Source organism: Lagenorhynchus albirostris, chromosome 10 (genome assembly GCF_949774975.1).
Source record: "Lagenorhynchus albirostris chromosome 10, mLagAlb1.1, whole genome shotgun sequence".
In the NCBI taxonomy this organism is placed as follows: domain Eukaryota; kingdom Metazoa; phylum Chordata; class Mammalia; order Artiodactyla; family Delphinidae; genus Lagenorhynchus; species Lagenorhynchus albirostris.
In genome coordinates this window covers 4,172,371-4,192,325 of record NC_083104.1, presented here as the reverse complement: position 1 = coordinate 4,192,325, position 19,955 = coordinate 4,172,371, and the positions used below count along the sequence as shown (strand labels likewise).

Here is a 19,955-nt window from a genome sequence, read left to right as displayed (position 1 = left end):
AAAAAAACGGAGACTCAGAAGTTTAATCAACTTGTTCCAAGTCATCCAGCTGGAAAGAGGTAAACCTGGGATTCTAACTCAGGTCTCTTTGACTCTAAAACCTCTGCACCAGGGACTTCCCTGGTGGTCCAGTGGTTAAGACTCTGTGCTCCCAATGCAGGGGACCCAGGTTCGGTCCTTGGTCAGGGAACTAGATCCTGCATGCGGCAACTAAAGATCCCGTACACGGCACCTAAAAGATCCCGCATGTCGCAATGAAGAACCCCCATGCCGCAAATAAGACCCGGCGCAGTCAAATGAATGAATGAATGAATGAATGAATGAGTGAATAAAATAAAAAATAAAACCTCTGCACCACAGCGCCCTTCAAAATAGTTTCCCAGAAGAGGAAGTCAAGAGAAGAGAATTTTAAAGAGTGACAGGAGACCAATTAATTATCCAAAGGAACAAGCTGCTTCCATCAATAAGCTTGATGATTTAATAACTCATTTATATAACCACTAATTCCTAAATATATGATTGATGTTTCAGTACTACTCACAGAAATTTCTGATCTAGCTCCACCAGGACAGTAACATGACAGTTCCTTTAGAACTTGAACACACCTTTCCCTTACAATTTTACCTACATAATAATCATATTGATTCAAACAGTGAGGATAATTTTATCATCATTTTTAAAGTAAAATTTTTTACTGAAGTATAACATGCAAATACAAAAGTGTACAAATCATAAATGAAACAGCTCAATGAATTTTCATTCAGAGAACACCACTCACATCAGAAAATAGAACATTACTAGCACCTTAAAAGGCTCCCTTGTACACCCTCAGAGTCCCTTACTTCCCTTCTCTCCTGACTTTCACTATCATGGATTCGTTTTGCTTGTTTTTGAGATGTATGTTAATATATCTTTTGTGTGTCTGGATTCTTTTCCTCATTGTTGTGATAACCATGAGTAGTCAGTGCATTTTCATCCCTGTATAGTATTCCAACATATGACTATGCCACAATTTACTTATCCATTCTATAGCTGATGAACATTTCTAGTCTGGAGCTCTTATGACTGGTGTTCCTATGAACACTCCTGTACCGATGGTCCCTGACTTAGGGTGGCTTGACTTACGATTTTTCAACTTTATCATGGTGTGAAAGTGATATGCATTCAGTAGAAATTGTACTTTGATTTTTGAATTTTGATCTCTTCCCGGGCTAGCAGTATAAAGTTACGATCCTCTCTCATGATGCTGGGCAGTGCCAGCTACAGCTCCCAGTCAGCCACGTGATCAAACAACCACTACACTTACAACTGTTCTGTTTTTCACTTTCAATATAAATTACTGGAGATATTCAATACTTAATTATAAGACAGACTTTCTGTTAGATGATTTTGCCCAACTGCAGGCTAATGTAAGTGTTCTGAGCATGTTTAAGGTAGACGAGGCTAAGTTACGATGTTTGGTAGGTTAGGTATATCAAATGCATTTTCGAATATATTTTCTTTTTTAATTAATTAATGGCTGCGTTGGGTCTTGTTGTTGCGCGTGGGCTTTCTCTAGTCACAGCGAGTGGGGGCTACTCTTCGTTGTGGTACATAGGCTTGTCCTTGCGGTTGTTTCTCTTGTTGTGGAGCACAGGCTCTAGGCGCACAAGCTTCAGTAGCTGTGGCACACGGGCTTTAGCAGTTGTGGCTTGTGGGCTCCAGAGAGCATGCTCCGTAGTTGTGGCGCACGGGCCCAGGTGCTCTGCAGCATGTGGGATCCTCCTGGACCAGGGCTCAAACCCGTGTCCCCTGCATTGGCAGGCGGACTCCTAACCACTGCGCCACCAGGGAAGTCCCCTTGACATATATTTTCAACTTACAAATAACCCCATCATAAGTCAAGGAAGATCTGTACATGCCTTTTGAAAATTTTCCTACTTTAAAAAACTGTCTTTTACCTCTTCAGAAAAGAGACATATGTTATAAATTTAAAATTTCTTAAAAAAAATCTGTACTGTATTAATTATGTCATCAAACATATCCTAATTACCACTCTTTTCAGCCAAAGGCTGACATGCACTTTGAGATTTGTGCTTTTAATCTTGGTAAAAGGTGACTTTTCAGTAATTCCAGGCTTATTCACCTCATCAACCTAGTAGAAGGAAGCATTATTGCAGAAGCAATGGATGAGTGGAGAGAAAGAGAATGAGGGCAGTACAAATGACATTTCTGTAATGTTCTACAAATAATACATAATCAGATTCACTGTACAATAAATACCACCAGGGGAAATGCATCCTGAAGCCTGCTGGCATTGTTTAACTTCTTAAGAGCCATCCAATCTCAGCTGTCTATCTTTCTCAGTGGAGACCTGCCTGCCACATAGAGGTAGGCAGTTATTGGAGTTTTTATTGGAGGTGCACGTGTGGGCAGCCAGGTAAGAAACTTTTTTTTTGGCGTAGCTTCTATTCAAACATGAACAATAAAGGTAAGTAAGGTGGCTCCCAGTAAAACCATAAAACCTTCAAGTTTGTGTCTGGCCCTGCCAGCCTCTCATTTCTCTCCCCACTCTTTGAATAGCATTTTCATTTTCCAGGCCTCAACACCGTCTCTCATACCTTCCACTAATCCAGTGAGAGAATGATATGCTCTTCTATCATTGGCAGAAATTCCCCCCTATCAACATGTTAACACTTCCAGGGATTAGAATCATCAGGGTTACTGTCGATAATTTTGGAATGAAAGGTTTCACCTCCTATTATGGACTTCAGGCCTCTTATTAGAGTGGAAGAGGTATCACACTCTGTCCCTGAGGCTGGGTTTCATGATTATAGGCTACCTGGAGCCCAGGGGTAATCAGAAAGATAGCTGAGCATCTGAGCTAGCCTATTCCTTTCCCATCCTTAACAATTCCCTTCCCATCCCTCTGCTCCAAGACTCCCAGATGCTGGGGTATGAATCTGCTCTTTCTGTCCCCCTAACAGTACCCTATGCCAATGCCCTGATCTGGACTTTAATGTCTTCTATCCACTCCCCCCACCATCACTGTGAGCTATGCTAGTTGACTGTTCCCAGGGAGTCTTTTTTGTACAGAGCCCCTGCCACTTAAAGCTCTAGCACTCAGGGCACCTGAAGAAAGAATGGGAAGCAAGTAGCAGCAGTGCGTGACAAGGGATACGGGGAAGGAATGGCAGGATGGGACAGAGTCACAAAGAGAATCTCAGCCCCCAGGCCTATTAGGTTGAGGCAAGTGAAACTCCAACAGGTAAGAGCATATCTTTTACAACGTGTGACAGATTAGGTTAAAGATAATAATACATGGAGGGAAAAAGTCTACATCTAAGCTGCTCATAACCAGCAATAAAATGAAAAGAGATAAACTAACCTCTGACAGGTGAGTTTTGCATCAGGTGTGAGGCTAGACTTGATGAGCCTTAAGACTGATTCCTTCCCAAATTCCCCCTATGCAGTATTGATTAAGGGGGACTAGTATCTGCTCTAGGAGGTGCTTTGGGACTAAAAGAGCACATGGCACATAGGTAAGCAAACTCAGGGATAAAAATCCCAAATGAAAGCCCTTAATACGTGGAGACAGTCAGGCAGCTAGACACATGAGGCCAGTGTTCAGGGCCAACGTTGAAGGTGGGCTGATCCACACAGGCCCACCTGCCTTGCTCTCTATGCCATCTGGATAACAAGTGGTCCCTGTTTTTGACCCAAATCTCAGTGTTGGCTCCCCGCCTCCCCATTTTACAACTGGGGAATGTATAAGCCTCAGAGAGGCTACCCACTCAAGGTTCCAGAGACAGGCGATACACTGTCACTTGACTCCTTGGAGACACATGCTAAAACTTCCCAGAAGTCCTCATGAAGTGACGTTATTACACATAGGTTTTCCTTCTTTCTGTAAAGGCATGTGCATGAAAACAAAACTTCAAGGTCACCATAAATACAACTGTTGAAAGCAATAAATAAGTAATTTAATGTTATAAGATAATATACACATACATATAAATATATATATATATATTTAGCTTTTTCATTAAACTATCAGTTCTTTGGTTACCCTGAATTAGGTAGTTCAAGGAATCAAAAGTGTTGGATTGAACAAGTGATACCAAAAAATCCTTCAACAGGATAGAAAAGAAACATCCAAAAATAAATAAATAAAAGGGTGGCTGTTGTTTTAAAAATACCACAACACTTTATTTGTAAAATCTGTATTATATAAGTCAACAAAAATTTTCTATTTACCATGCTTTTAAGCAGAAGCTTGATATATAACTGGCAAAATGTGCTTTTAAACTTGGTAAAGCAATCACAAGGTGATTTTCAATAATTCCATTGCATGAATCAATTTATCTTTGGAAAGATTTTTTTTTTTTTGGCGGTACGTGGGCCTCTCACTGTTGTGGTCTTTCCCGTTGCGGAGCACAGGCTCCGGACGCGCAGGCTCAGCGGCCATGGCTCACAGGCCCAGCCGCTCCGCGGCATGTGGGATCTTCCCGGACCGGGGCACGAACCCATGTCCTCTGCATCGGCAGGCGGACTCTCAACCACTGCGCCACCAGGGAAGCCCAAGATAACTATTTTAAATTAATGGCTACAGAGGCTGAACTCCCAACTCTCTGCAAACCCATTAAGTTTTCTTCTCTGTTCTTTGATCTCCTGTGATAGAATAAGACCAGCATTTTTTATTTCAAGAAAATCACACTGGTGCTTTGATTTTTCAGTTAAAGTAAATGGCATGATTATTTTTGGCTGTTTACTAATGAGTTCCATGCGAACTCATTAACTTTCATGTAATTTACCTTGTAATACAACTAATTATTAAATTATCTATTTCTTGTCTCAAAAAGACTGCCCATAAATCAACATATTAAGTGTGTAAAAAAGGATTTATGTGGGTTATCTTACCCATATTCAAGTTTGCAGGCAGTGCCATATCTGTGAGGAACCACTTCCTGAATTCATCCAAATACCATAACAGATATTTATTTTATTGCTGGCACTGCTTCTGAATTGCTAACAAGCCCACATAAAAAGGCACCATCAATGAGCAGCAACTTAGTTAGCAGTGATATCATAAACTATTCATTCACTCAACAAGTAGTGCCAGGCACTCTGCTAAGTGCTGGAAATATAATGGTGCCCAAAATGATTCCTGCTCTCATAAGGTAAGGGGAACAGGTATCAATCAAACAATCACATTATGGAGTGTAACTATGAAATGAGATAAACGTTAAAAAGGAAAAGAAGGGCTTCCCTGGTGGCGCAGTGGTTGAGAGTCCGCCTGCCGATGCAGGGGACACAGGTTCGTGCCCTGGTCCAGGAGGATCCCACATGCCGCGGAGCGGCTGGGCCCGTGAGCCATGGCCGCTGAGCCTGCGCGTCCGGAGCCTGTGCTCCACGACGGGAGAGGCCACAACAGTGAGAGGCCCGTGTATCGCAAAAAAAAAAAAAAAAAAAAAAAAAGGAAAAGAACACAATGTAAAGAAAAAGAATCTGATCTAGACTGGCACTGGGCATCAGAGAGCGATTCCCTGAGGAAGCGATGCTTAAGCTGACATCTGCAGGACTAAGGTGTATGGGGGGCGGGGGGGCAGGGGGCAAATGAGGACTGCAGGCTGAGGGAACATCATCTGAAAGGGCCTGGGGTAAAGGTAAGCCACACTTTCAAGAAAACTGAAGGCAGGCCAGTGTGTTTCATGCACAGGGAGCTAGGGATACAGGGATAAGAAAATGACGTAAAGTCTTAGAAAGGTTTTAAAATAGGGAGCAGGCAAAGGACCTCTACCATTATATCCTGCTAGGGCTTTAACACTATAATGCCTGTAAGAGAATTCTGTAAACTGTAAAGCACCCCACACTTTTGTTAATAGTATTAGTTACACTACTTTGTTTTCTAAATAAACTTTTGGTCTGGATGCCAAGTGACTAGCTGAAAGCAGAAGAGCCAAAACTAGTACCCCAGTGTTCTAATGCAGTGTTTTGCCCCTACACCACACTGCCTAAAAATCTCATTGTTTGCATCACTTAACCAGTCCAATGTCTTTACCAGACAGCTAGTGCTTCATGACAACAATAACTCCAATTGTGAGCATTTACTATACGTCACTTTTCTAAGCTCCTTATTTACATTAAACTCATTTAATCCTCAATTCTAGAAGGAGGGTTCTATTTACTGTCCAGATGAGGACAATGAGCCTCAAAAAAGTTAAATAACTTACTCAGAATCACAGGGCTAGTAAATATTGGCACTGTCACCCACAACACTATTTAGCTTCTGCCTACAACATTTGTGTGGGTATGTGTATGTATGCAGATGTATTAGGGAAAGAGGGAGAGAACAGAACTCAGGTGTATAGAACTATATTCACATACTTGACACCCACCAATGTCTTAGTCAACTAGCGCCTGGGTAATAGGGGGGTTCAGGAAATATTTGAGGAATTGAGGATGAACACAAGGGAATGACAAAGGATTTGAATCTGGAAGTAAAGTGATTTTCTGAGGCTTTCCACCAAGTCATGTATTCAACAGGTATTCATTTCACAGCTATATTTTCCTCGACTCTCTCGTTATTAAATTAGAGATTTACTCTCCACCACCTTTGTCATATTTCACATACCTCAGCCTGGAGGTAGAGGGGAATAATGGACGGGACAACGAACGAGCTCTCCAGCCTCACTCACACCAAACGCCTTCCCTCCTGGGGCTTTCTTTGCATTTGCTGTTTTCTCTCTCACGCTATTCCTTCCTTGGGTTCCTCCATTCAAACATCACGTCCTCACGGAGCCCTTCCCCGACCATTCAATCGCAGCTGCGTCAGGCTTTCAACACATCCAGTTTCACTTCACTTACTTCACAGGATTTACCACTCTCCGAAATCACCTCTTTAATTGTCTATTCACCCTACCCCCAATTATAGGAGGGTAGGGGCCTGGTCTAGCTGGTTCTCTGGATGTATCCCCAGTGCCCCAGACTAAGCAAATACGTATGTAATCAACGAATGATAAGAGAACACTCCAGATTCTCCTCTGTTCTCTCAAGCCCTCAATACCCTTAGGCTTTCCACTCCGGGTGGCTCCACACTCCATTTTCAACAACAACACCATTTTTCCATTACTCTGAGGTTCGGAAAGTAGCCTGGACTCCATTTTCTGAGTTGAGCCCCTCAAACGATCTGAGAAGGGAGGTCCGGCCTGGCAAGAACGCCCATCCTCCCATTTCACAGTCGATGAAATTGAGCCTCATACGGGCAGGAGCCCTAAGGTGTCCAGATTCCAAAAAGCCCTTCCCACGAGCCAGCGCCCTGGGTTCAGGATGCTTCAACACCTTTATTACTATTGTTCCACAGCACTCACTCTGGACGCGTTCCACGCGGAGGACGCGCCCGGGCCCTAGCCGCGCGCCTCACGCTCACCCGGCCGCGCCCCCGCCCCGCCCCCGGCGCCCTGGCCCCACGTCGCGCCCCGGCTTCTGCTCCCACCCCGCCAGGGCTCCCGCGACGCGCGGGGACCGCCCCCTGCCGACAGATCCAGTCAGCAAAGCCTCGGGGGGCGGCGCCGCGGGGCCCCGGCCCTCCTATCTGGGCGCCAACTGGCCCACCCAGCTGTCGCTCACAAGCTCGCGCCCGCACCCGCCTTCCTCCCTTTCCTCCACCCTCCCCTTCAGGAAAAAACGGCGGTTGGGCCGCAGCGGCGGCCAACTGCGGGCGGGAAGCGGAGGGTAGAGGAGCCGGGGAGCGAGAGAAGGAGGGACTACAGAAAGGAGGAGGCGATAGAGGAGGAGGAGGGGAGCGTGGCCCAGCAGGAGCCATCTCCGCCGAGAACAAAATGGCGGCGTTGGCGGAGGGCCAACTGTGAGGCGGGGCCGCGGCCATCCCCCTCCGCCCCCACCCTCGTGCCGGCCGGGCCGGACAGGGGTAGCCCGCTCGCTCCGCCGGCCGCGGGCGGGGAGGGGAGGGGAGCGGCCCGGCCCACTATGCAAAGCGGTTGGCGCCGGCGCCGCCGCCCCGTGGCAAAGGTAAAAGGGTCGGGTTCAGCCGCCGCCGCGGCGCCTCCATGTCCGCGCGCCAGGACCGCCCCCTCCGCCGCCGGCCCGAGCCCGCCCCGGCCTTTTTTCAATTTTACCTCAGGATTTGGCGCCAAAGCGACCTCGAAGCAGGTCCCGTGTCTGCGGCGGGCGGCCCCCGGCGCGGAGGGCAGGGCGCGGGGAGGCCGGCTTCCCGGCGTCGGCGGATGGCGGGAGCCCCGGGCCGCGGGCTCGCAGGTCAGCGGGCGAGAGACGAGACGCCCAGGTGGGAGTGGGGCGGCGAGGGCGGGCCCGGAGGCGCCGCCGGGGTCGCGGGGAAGGAGGGGTTTGTTATTGTTTTTGTCAGTGAAAGGTCAGAGTTCGTGACCCCGGTGCCGCCGCCGCCGCCGCCCGCGCGCTGGTAGGAGGAGGGCGAATGTTCTTCTTCCTCTTCCCAGAGCCAGCCTCGCTGCGGCCGCGGGGGGCGGGCGAGCACGCGATTGGCTGAGGCGCGCGCGCGCAACGGAACGCGGCGGTCGCGCTGCTCCGTCCGGCCCCTTGGCGGCCCGGCGGCGGCGGCGGCGGCGGCGGGCGCAGGGCGCAGGGTTTCGCGCGGTCGCCGGGGTGTCTGCCCCGGCTGGGTCCGCACCGCTGCAGGGCCACCATGTAGGTTAAATGCCGAGGTCGTCGGGGTAAGGGGTTGGTTGGTCGTTTTCGAAGGCCAGGAACGCCGGGTACCGTTATTCAGGGGCCAGCCCGTCCCTCCCAGGGGCCCGCGAGCTCCTCGAGGCCGGGTAGGGGCTGTGTTCTCGCTGTGACGTCCTCCACCCCGGCCCCCGCCGAGCTGAAAACTCTGTGTTGATTGAGGAAGCAATGAGAGAGCGAAGAGCCTGTAGGTCGGAAGCGGGTGGTTTGTTGGGTGGGTATTGAACTGTTTGTGCCCTGCTCGGTATAGATGGTCCGAGGAGGCACCAGTTTCTGAGAGTATCAGGTCAAGTGCATAAAGAGTATCGCGATTTGAAACGAGTAAACCATGCTTAAATGTGTATTAAAAAACTCTTTGCAGGATTGCTTAAATTATATAAATACAATTGCTTCTCTTGAGCCTATGAATCTTGGGTTGTAGGTTTTCATTAGCTACTTCTCTCTTTTAAGTGGGTTTGACTTGCTTTGGAAGGTGTGGACCACTGTTTTATCAGGGATGCCCTGAAGTGCTTAGGCCAGACTCCTTGATCACCATGCTTTCTCTGTAGGCCGAAGATCCTCTGCTAATTGATTTTTTTCCTGCACTTTTCATCTTTATTATGATTACTGACTCCAAGGTGGATGGTTTAAGCTTTTTTCTTAAACAGTGGCCATTTGGGCTTTTATCAGTGTGACCCCAGATTTGAGTATTTTGTCCATAATCTTGTAAAATTTTTATTTGATAGGAAATGCTTTAAACATTTTCCTTCCTTGTTTTCACCTTGCAAGGAAGTAAGTGAAGAAAAGAATTAAATTTATAATGTCGTGGTGAACCACAGATCCTGAAGCTGGAAGGGGTCTCAGAGATGATATGGTTGAATCCTCTTCTGGCAGAAAGATTTTACAGGAGAGGCAGATGAGACCAGAGAGGTCAAATGATATGCCTAAGGGAACACAGTGCTTTGATGGTAAATCCTTGTAAACATGGACTGCTTTGTAATTGTGTACTTTTTTTCCCAAAAATTGTTTTTAATGTTATATAATACTTACAGATATAGTTTTAAAATACACACTTAAATGAGTTTTAAGGGTTTTTTTGGCAAATTATAATTGTTCTAGATTTTTAAATGAATACTAAAAATAGTTAATGTTTCTATGATGGCTTATAGTTTTCTTAATTTTCTCCATTTAATACTCAGCAATTCTGGAGCAAGGCACTGTTATTTCATTTTACTAAGGCGCAGGAACTGACACCCAGATAAGTTAAGCAACTTTCCCAGTGCTACAGGTGCAGAAAGTGAAGCCAGGGCTCTAATCTAGTCCTTTTCACCTTAAGGTTTATGTTGTAAACCATGCTGCATCAGTTTGCTTTGTTTGTAGTAGTATTCAGTAAAATTTCCAGTTAAAACAGGGATCCTCAACCCCTGGGCCATGGACCAGTAGCAGTCCATGGCCTGTTAGGAACCGGGCGCACAGCAGGAGGTGAGTGGTGGGTGAGCAAGCGAAGCTTCATCTGCCGCTCTCCACCGCTCCCCACCGCTCTCCGTCGCTCACGTTACCGCCTGAACCACCCCGCACCCCTCCTTCTGTGGAAAAATTGTCTTCCATGAAACCGGTCCCTGGTGCCAAAAAGGTTGGGGACCACTGGGTTAAAAGGTTAGTTGTTCAATATTAAAAGTAATAGCAAAGTTCACAATCTTGATGGGCTTGAGCTCTTTTCGTCCCCTGAAGGACAGAAGCACATGTACATACACACACAGATTGCAAACAGTATCAGCAGGTAAAAGGCTTCTGCAAGCTGAGGGCACCACTGCCACAGTGCTATTTTTTGTTCCATTGTGTTTTTGGTAGAAGCTTTTAGTGAGAACTCTTAAATGGCTTTGTAACACTTGATGGACTTTATAAGCACAAAAATATTATACATTTTGTGTTATACTAGCTATACTTTTTGACAGTTAATATGATGTATCCACATTTGCATTAACAGTGCTTTTAACGTTTTATCAGCCTTTAAAATAAAGTGTTCTTAATTGCAGAGTGTACTTCAGAACCGCCAGGCCCCCCGTTGGGGCTGAAACTGTAAGCTTTGGGTGGGGCCTGGCATCAGCACTTGTACTGAGCATCACAGATCATTCTGATGCACACTACAGGCCCAAATCACTGATCTAATTCCAAAAACGTGTGGCAGAAAAAAGAGACAAAACTTTAAAAGGTTCTTTTTTAACTACTTAACTATGCCTGAAGATTACTCATTGACAGGGCCAGTGGCTCAGTGGGAATGATATATCCAGCAGTACCCAGCCCTTGTGTGTGCATCGCCTCAGCACCTACCCATCCTGAGCCCTGTATCGAAATGTGCCTTGTCCTGCTCTGTCTCAGCCCTTAACACAGTACCTAGTACAGAAGTACAGAATGGGCATGAAGTGGGCATTTATTTCCTTTTTTTTTTTTTTCGGCCGCACTGTGCAACATGTGGGATCTTAGTTCCCCAACCAGGGATCAAACCCGCACCCCCTGTGTTGGAAGGTGGAGTCTTAACCACTGGACCACCAGGGAAGTCCTGCAGTGGGCATTTATTGAATGAATGCTTTTCACAGCAACAGTGTATGGTAAACAGTGTTCATATCATCATCCCATTTTTACAGATGAACTCTGTAAAGGTTTTGGTGACTTCCTGGAGCTGAGATATGAGCCTGGGGCTTCTAGCTCCCTACACAGTACTTGTGAATGAGATCGAGGTGTTCCCTCCTCTGGTCCTCGGGCAGGTCTTTTTTCCCACAACACTTAAGCAGTCTGTTCTGCAGTCATTAACTGAGAGCAGGAACTAGATCATGCGGTTTCATTTTGTACCTAACAGAGTAAATGTTTTTTGCCATCCAAGCTTATTTTGAATTTGCATTTAAATGATATATGTTGAGTCAATGAAAACCAAGTTTTGACTAAATAGTTGTAGATGTGCTAAATTTTTAAAATTACTATTATCTAGTAGAGATTTTTTTTTTTTTACCTGTAAGGGTATGGCTTTTGTGATAGCATAAGTAATGTTTTTTTTTATTTTCATAGACTAGGAAGACAATAATTACCTTTGTAAGTACTTACGTACATCTATATGTCAATTTTTCTATAATAGCTTATGCTTTATTACTATATACAGTAATCAGTTCTGAAACTTCTCATTTGTATAATTGACATGTTTATAAAATAAACTTTTAAACCTCACGTAATTGTTGCTAGCCTTTTTTTTTTTAATGAATTTGGTATCTGAAGAGACATAATCATTGAATACCAGATTGCGCATTCCTTACACTTACACATTATCCTGTTTAATCTTCATAATAACCCTGTGCAGTAGATAGTGTTATCTTTTTTCTCTTTTTTACAACTGAAGAGGCAGAGGCCTTTAACAGAGTAAGAATAACTTCTCCAGAGTCACGTGGCTAGCAGGTGGTGGAACGTTTATTAAGTTATTTCTGCTTATTTCTTCTCTTTTGTCCTTGAGGACTTCGAAAGGAAGAAAACCCTCTTCTGCCCACCTCTGTGATTCTGTCACAGTCAAGCTCTGTCACAGTAGAAGGTTACTTGCGGAGGTCTCAACCTCTGTATCAATGGCCCTTGTTCTTCCCAGGAAGAGAAAGACCGACCCTGCGGTGGATGGATGGTTCTGGAACACAGGAACACTGCCAGAGTGAGTCCTGAGCCCCTCCAGAATGGCTTTTATTGAGAGTTATGACCGTTTGGTTTCTGACCTGGGGCTTCCCATGCCTTAGTAAGTTGTACTTGGCTCAGGTATCTTGGAAACATGATAGAAAATCAGATTATCAGAAAAATGCACCTGCCCTTAGTCCCATTTTAGAATATGCTCAGGAGAATGTCTTGTTTTTAAATGTCGTCTAATTGGGACTCTCAGTGTTTAGGCTGTGGCCTCTCCCGTTGCGGGTGCTCCGGACGTGCAGGCTCAGCGGCCATGGCTCACGGGCCCAGACGCTCTGCGGCATGTGGGATCTTCCCGGACCGGGGCACGAACCCGTGCCCCCTGCATCAGCAGGCGGACTCTCAACCACTGCACCACCAGGGAAGCCCAGGCCTGGAGTTCTTTACTAACCCAGCACCACCTCAAGAGCTAACCCACTTGGGACTACCAGCCTTTCACTGATGAAGTCTAGAAGTTAAATAGTAGCATTCCTTGAGTTTCTTAAAGAAATTATTTCCACCCCACAGCCTGTTCACTGCAGGCCAGGGAATGCACCTCAAAGCAGAAGTTCTTTGGAAAAGCCTCTCCCTTAAGTGCTTTGCTTTGGATCCTGCCCTTTCCCTTGGGGAGAGATGGGATGCTGCCTGAGGCTTCTGGCTTTCAGGAGCCTCTGGTTACACTGTTAAGACTGAGGGTCTAAACAACAAATCCCCTTGGTTTTACCCTCAAGTTTGGCCCCTCCTCTACTGGTCCCTAGTTTAGGTCTTATCTTCATCTCTATGCCGCTGTGTAGTTCCGCTGTGTAGTTTCCTAGCCTTCCTAACCAGTCTAACTAGCTGCCTTCCTCATTCATTCATCCTTGCTCCCTTTGTGCTGCTGCTGAAACAGAGCCTCTCCTAGCCCTCTTCTATTTATGAAGGTCTTTAATAGTTCTGCATTGCTTAGGGCTGAAGTAAAACCTCAGATGCCTCAGGTGGGGCCTTGGGGGAGGGTGTAGGAGTCTGGAAGACAATCTAAGGGAGGTTAATAAACTGATACAAACACAATTAGTATGTTAAATGGTGGTAGTGACACCTGGAGAGCTCAGTACCCACTTAAAGGGGTAGAGCCCCTCATCAGCTCCTGGAATGTGGTCCAGAGATGACGCATCTCAGATTTCTCAAGAGAAACCAGAAATCCAGATTTGTAAACATAAAAATTTCTTAACTTTAAATGTTAGCAATTTGCAAATGGTTTTTAAACTGTGCAGGCCAAGCAGCGTCTCTTAAGCATGGTTCTGGGCCTCAACCAGTTTAGGACCTTGGACTAATCAGATAAAATACAGACTCCTCAGTCAGGGCAAATGAAAGTCCTTCATAATGGGTCTTTTCAGCCACCTTCAGATTAGAGCGTCATTCAGGGGTAGTCTCCCAACAAAAAAACTGTTGAACTCAAGAATTTTGATTCCTTCTATTGAGCACACATTTTCATCTCAAGGAGCGGGAACTTCGCAGGCAGGAAACAGGAGCCCCCCGTTTAGAAGTTGAATCCAGGGACTTCCCTGGTGGCACAGTGGTTAAGAATTCGCCTGCCAGTGCAGGAGACACCGGTTCGATCCCTGGTCCAGGAAGATCCCACATGCCGCGGAGCAGCTAAGCCTGTGCGCCACAACTACTGGGCCTGCGCTCTAGAGACCACAAGCCACAACTACTGAAGCCCACACGCCTAGAGCCAGTGTACCTCAACGAAGAGTAGCCCCCACTCACTGCCAACTAGAGAAAGCCCGAGCGCAGCAACAAAGACCCAGTGCAGCCAAGAATAAAATAAATAAAATTAAAAAAAAAAAAAAGTTGAATCCAAAGTGTGTGTGTGTTTCCTGTCTCCTTCCAGGGCAGTCACTTGTCTGTAGGGTGGAGTCAGGGGATGAGGGTCTCATGACTCCTTACAGAGACTCCACTGGTGCTCCTGTTGAGTCCCACCATGGCCTTGAGTCCCACCATGGGCTTCCCAGATACGGTGCCTCTGGCTTCCAAGCCTCTCCGGAGGCAGGGGCTGATATGTCTCACTGGCATCTCTCCCAGGGGTCACTATGGTATTAGCTTTCTCCTCTGCCAAGTTAGCTGCCACTGTCCACGCATGTTATATCTTCCAAAAATGAGCTGACCATTTCCATACCCTATGCCTCTTGGATTTTCTTTGTCCTTTAGGTTATATCTCTTTATTCATTTACTGTCCTTTTAGTAGGTTTTGGGAGGAGCCAAGAAATGCATGTTTCGCGATTATCTAGGTGTTTCTTGAGACTCAGGTTTCAACGTGAAATTTGACTTGTTCACAGACGTTTCAGAAATGACTTAGGTAAATCAGCATTTGTCTGTATTAGGAAAGTCATTGTTTATGAGCGTATCAGAGTTTCAATCAGCAAAGTCTGTCTTTTCACCACAGGATGTAAAGTCAGTTTCCAGAATAACTGAAAGAAGCTGGGTAGCTTTTCCATGAATTTTATATGTTTTCCTCTTTGTAATATTTTGAAGCATTCAAAAAATAAAACTGGAAGTGTCATTACATTTGAATATGTGTCTTTAGTTCTTCTGCTTTGGCTCATTATGTGTCTGACTGCAACTTTGTGCTCTTTATTTTTTTTTTCCTTACCTGATACTCTTAGGCTAGTGGTTTAAAAATTTTTTGACCATGATCTATAAGTATAAATACATTTTTATCAACAAGCAGCATATCACATATAGTATATACATAAACGTATGATTGAAACAAAAATGTCATAAAATGGTCCTTAAGGATGATGGAATATTCTGCTGCCTTCTACTCCGCTCTTTGGTGTGTGGGGCAGGGGTCGGGTCCTGGTTGTGACCCATTACATTGATTCCATAACTCACTTGGAACTTGGGGGATACTGTCCAGTTTGAAAAACAAGAATAAAAGAAACTCATTTATGGTGCTTCTTCCTTTTTTCTTTTTCTTCCTTTTCTCTTTTGTCTTGTGCTTTCTTAATACAGATTTTCTCTTGTCCAAGCCTCTCTTTTGCTCTCTACACTGGCTCTAGTTTAACGGCACCCTTGAAAGATGATCAAAGTAGAGAAGAGGCCCGCCGTCATTCTGCTCTGTCAACACAGAATGCCCTTCCCTGTAAGACATCGTCAATTATCTGTGCACCGAAAAGACCCAGACCATGTAGAGAACTCGTCTGCAAAATCACTCCAAGATCACCAGGACATTGTGAGGGTGGCCACGGGGCCTTAAGCTTCTCCAGAGAGAGATCTGGTGGAAGGGGATGTTGTGATGCTGGGCACTGCCTCTGTAGTCCGGCGTCTGGCTCGGTTAGGCTGGTTTCCCCTCAGATGTTCACTACCTTAGTAGTGTATTCCTCCTGATAACGTTTGGCACAGTGTGGAATTCTAAAAGGTGCCTTGCAGTCCTGTCTGACGATAACTAGTGACAGCCCTTGTGCCTAAAACATCATTTCAGACACTCTCGGGTCTCATTTTCTTCAGCTCAGGATCTGACTATACACTGCAGATAGACCCTGTACACTGGTACCACAGACTCCAAGCCTGGCCACAAGCTGAGGTCCCTGCCCACGGACTAAGTTAAGTTTTTACTCTGAAAACCTTCCCAGACCCTCCCAACCCTGGATCCCCAACTTGCCTGTCCACAGTTTCCTGAGGGCAGTTGTAGACCTAGAGAGGGGCACCCCAGAGGAGAGGGGTGGGCCGCGGGAAGAGCCTGAAGCCACCCACACATGCATAGTGGGGCAGCGGTCTCAGACCACAGAACCTATGCAGCTGTCCCCAGGGCCAGCTCTCCCTCTGCTGTTCCCCGCTGCACCCCAAGGGGGCAGCCTTGGTAAAGTGGCCCAGGTTCTGGCTGCAGCAAGTTGTACATTTGTGGTCTGTCACCCCGACACACTGCTCTGGCTTCACATGACCAACACACCCCGGGCTGTGCATTGCTTGCACTGGCTTGATTTCACTTCTGGAAATAGCCCCCTTCCCTTAGGGGTGCAACCCCCCAGGACACAGAAATGTTCTGTGAACACGTGCTCTCTTCCCCTTGGAACTGGTGTGGCAAGGATATGATGGCTTCCTTCCCAAAATAAGACTTCTTGTCTATTCTTATAGGACACGTGTTAACTATAACCTTCGGGCTTGTCTTTTCACCACAGGACGTAAATTCATAAAGGGTTTGAGAATAGCAAGTAATTGATCAATTTTTAGGTTATTATTTATAAATCCATCATAGGAATTCTAAGCTATTCCATTATGTGAGAGAAATGTGCTGAATCCCCAAGGTTACTTACCTTAAAAATCCCTCATATTTGAGTATGCATTCTAACATGTCAATTATTGAATAACCCTAGAAATGTGAAATGTTAAATTATTTTTAAAGCATGTGTACTTTGGGTTTTAAATATCCAGATCCCCATTTTAAGTTGAGGTAAATCTTGTGCATATGATTGCAGAAAAAACAGAACTGTATTCATTGTTGCAATTAGTATATCGAAAACACTGGATTATGTACATGGATGGTACCTTACGTGACAACATCTAAGGATTCTGCTTGGAGAAAAAAATGCACAATTTTTCTCTGACTCAACATTGTGTTTGTTATACCGTTGGAAAAAAGGTCCTACTGATTGGTCCTGGGCAGTTAGAGATTTCTGTTGATTTTAGGAGGGACTTCATGTTGCAAGTGTCAGAAAATTGCCGAGTATCAGCTCACACACATTCGAGGGAGGCACCACAGGGGAGCAGTTACAAGCATGGGTTTGCCAACTGTGAGTGTGTGACCCCGGGCAAGCGACCTAACATTTCTATTCCCCAGTTTCCTCATCTGCAAAATGGGGATAATAATAGAAAAACAACTCACCTCAACAGGTCCTTGGGAGAATTAAATGGAGGAGCGGGGTTAAGGTGCTTAGAGCCCTTCGTGCCGAGATGTTTGCTATCATTTGTTGTTAATCACACAAAGGTCTTCTACGAGCCCATGAGAGATCAGTGCTGTTTGGCTGCTGATTTAATAATTGTGTTTATTAGGGGCTTAAAATACCAATAACATCAAACCAGCCTCCCCAATGCCACTTACAGTAATATTCAGCAAATATATAATAGATGCCCCAATGATGGCTGTGTAAGTTACTCTATCACAGAACATCCCCCAAATCCATGGCAAGGCACAGCCCGTGCACTACACTAATCCAAACCATAGTCTTCTTTCCAGAAGATGTGGTCCAGAGAGTGGCCACTGTGGGTGAATCTCCCCAGCCGCCTCCACCAGCTCCCTCTCCCCCAGCTGACTGGTCTCTGCCAGTCATAGTGGTGCCCTTGGCAGTGACAGCTCAGTAAGTGTGGTCCTGGAGCCGTGTGGAGGGTCTTCTGGGTGCTTCTAAGAAGAAGCTACAGGGAGCTGGGCCCCCTCCTTGGGGGCTGTGAATAGGCCAGCGGTAGCTCCCATCACTGGGGGCGGTCACCGGTCAGCCTCTTGGGAACCAGCCCTGGAATCAAGCTGACAATGGACGACAGGTCAGTAACCCAAAGAGCTTGGAGCTTGGGGGATACTGTCTAGCCCTGAACCTGCCCTGCTTTCCCACTTCTTGTTGAGCTGATTTCCTAACTGTCTAAACCAGTGTGAGGTTGGTTTCCCTTTACTTGCTATTGGAAACAGACGTCTTAGTGTGGATACATTTGTCCTCTTGACTGACACTTAATACGTGGAAGCACAGAAGTTTCCCTGCTCACAGCAGCCGCATATCACAGGCTGAATCCGTGAAGGGAAGAATATTCCAGCATGTGGTTGACTTTGCCCCACAGCAGAAAGAAACTCGGGGGCTTCCCTGGTGGCGCAGTGGTTAAGAATCCGCCTGCCAATGCAGGGGACACGGATTCGAGCCCTGGTCTGGGAAGATCCCACATGCCACGGAACATCTAAGCCTGTGCACCACAGCTACCGAGCCTGCACTCTAGAGCCTGCGAGCCACAACTACTGAGCCCTCATGCCACAACTACTGACCCGCGCGCCTAGAGCCCGTGCTCTGCAACAAGAGAAGCCACCCAATGAGAAGCCCACGCACCGCAACGAAGAGTAGCCCCCGTTCACCACAACTAGAGAAAGGCCCGCGCACAACAGCAAAGACCCAATGCAGCCAAAAATAAAAATCATTTTTTTAAAAAAGGAAAAAAAAAGAAACTCGGGTTCCATCAGCTCCTACCACTCCCACCCCAGGTGGCCTCAGTCCCCACGTAGAGCCTCAGTGTTCAGTGATGCCATTTATACTGTCAATCAAACGAGAGGCTGAACTAGATGGGAAAAGGACTCTGACCTGGTTCTGGGGCTACAGCAGGGCCGTCAGGGTCGGTGCACACCAGCACACCACCTGGGCATCAGCCCCTCACGCCTCACCTGCCCAGGCTGCATCCAAAAGAGAACGAGTGGTCAGGGAATCTATCAGCCTCAGCAGAACAACTCAGAGTATATTTCTGACATGTATTAACAGAAGACTTATTAGGACCCAGGAGCTCAATCAGTGTCCCGGGTCACTACCATGTTCCAGTGTGCTCTGCGTTAGTGACAACGAACAGAGTTCTTCCTGCTTATGAGTCCAGACTGGAGAGACACATCCAGTCTCAGGAAAGCTGTGAAACCACCAGAGTGTAAAGTGCGTGCTACCTGCTTTCCAGTGTCACAGCCTTCGGTCCACTTCTACAAACGCCCGGTGTGCGCTGTGTCCCCTGATCTCTTTGGGAAGCTGGAAGGGTCTCCGGGTGACAGGTGAAGGCACCGGGGCTCAGGGCTCCTGGAGTGTGTTCTGGTTTCTAAGCCACAGCACAGCTTCCTCTCTAGAAACACAGCCTCTGCTGGGGATGTGCCCAGGGGCTTCCCTGTGCCTGGGGAGAGCAGGTATCGTGGGGCCTTGGGCAACTACTCCTCCAGCCTCTGGGCCCGAGTTACTCTGGGCTCACCCAGTGGACAGACGGTGACATGAACATGTAAGACGAGCTGGCCAGAGAGAAGGGCAGGGGAGGGACAATGAACCAAATCAACCAGTAGAAATCGGATGAAATGAGTCCACGCAGAACCATGGGGAGGCCAGGTGAAAACAAGGCCCAGGTAACCAGGCAGATCCTCACCCAGTCACACGCGAGCTGTGCAGGACCTCTGTGGCTACTTCTTTGACAAAACCCAACCAGTATGTTTTAGCTACAACCCAGGTGTTTTTCTCAGGGTTAACTATTCACTGAGAATAAAAGCCCTATCACATCTTCTTTACGGAGTATCAGAAGTAGGATGTTATACAGTAAAAGAGGCCTTCCAGATGACTTCCAGACATAATTCTACCCGGAGCTCAGAAACTGACAATGGGCAGTGGCACGGGCAGGTTGGAGAAGCGCCCACTTCCTTGTGCTGAAGTCTTGTTGTGCTTTCTAAAGGCTCAAAGGGTCTAGAAGGCCCATTTCAATATGTCTGATGATGAAAATGAAAGTCCTCAAAAATTAATAAGAAGGCCTCTCTAATCACTTACTTTGAATCATTAATTAAATGTTTGACCAAACATTTTAAAAGAACTGCAAACTAGAAAAAAAAAATTCCCCTA

At 46.5% G+C, this 19,955-nt stretch overlaps 1 protein-coding gene across 1 annotated transcript in view; it reads right to left on the bottom strand.

Moving 5' to 3' along the window:
* Nucleotides 1-8,421, bottom strand: part of NR2C2 (nuclear receptor subfamily 2 group C member 2) — an 80,642-nt gene extending 72,221 nt beyond the window's left edge. Inside the window, exon 1 of the mRNA XM_060161088.1 lies at nucleotides 8,118-8,421. The gene's annotated coding sequence lies outside the window, so the exon portion shown is untranslated. The remainder of the gene's footprint in view (nucleotides 1-8,117) is intronic.
* Nucleotides 8,422-19,955: the final 11,534 nt, after the last annotated feature.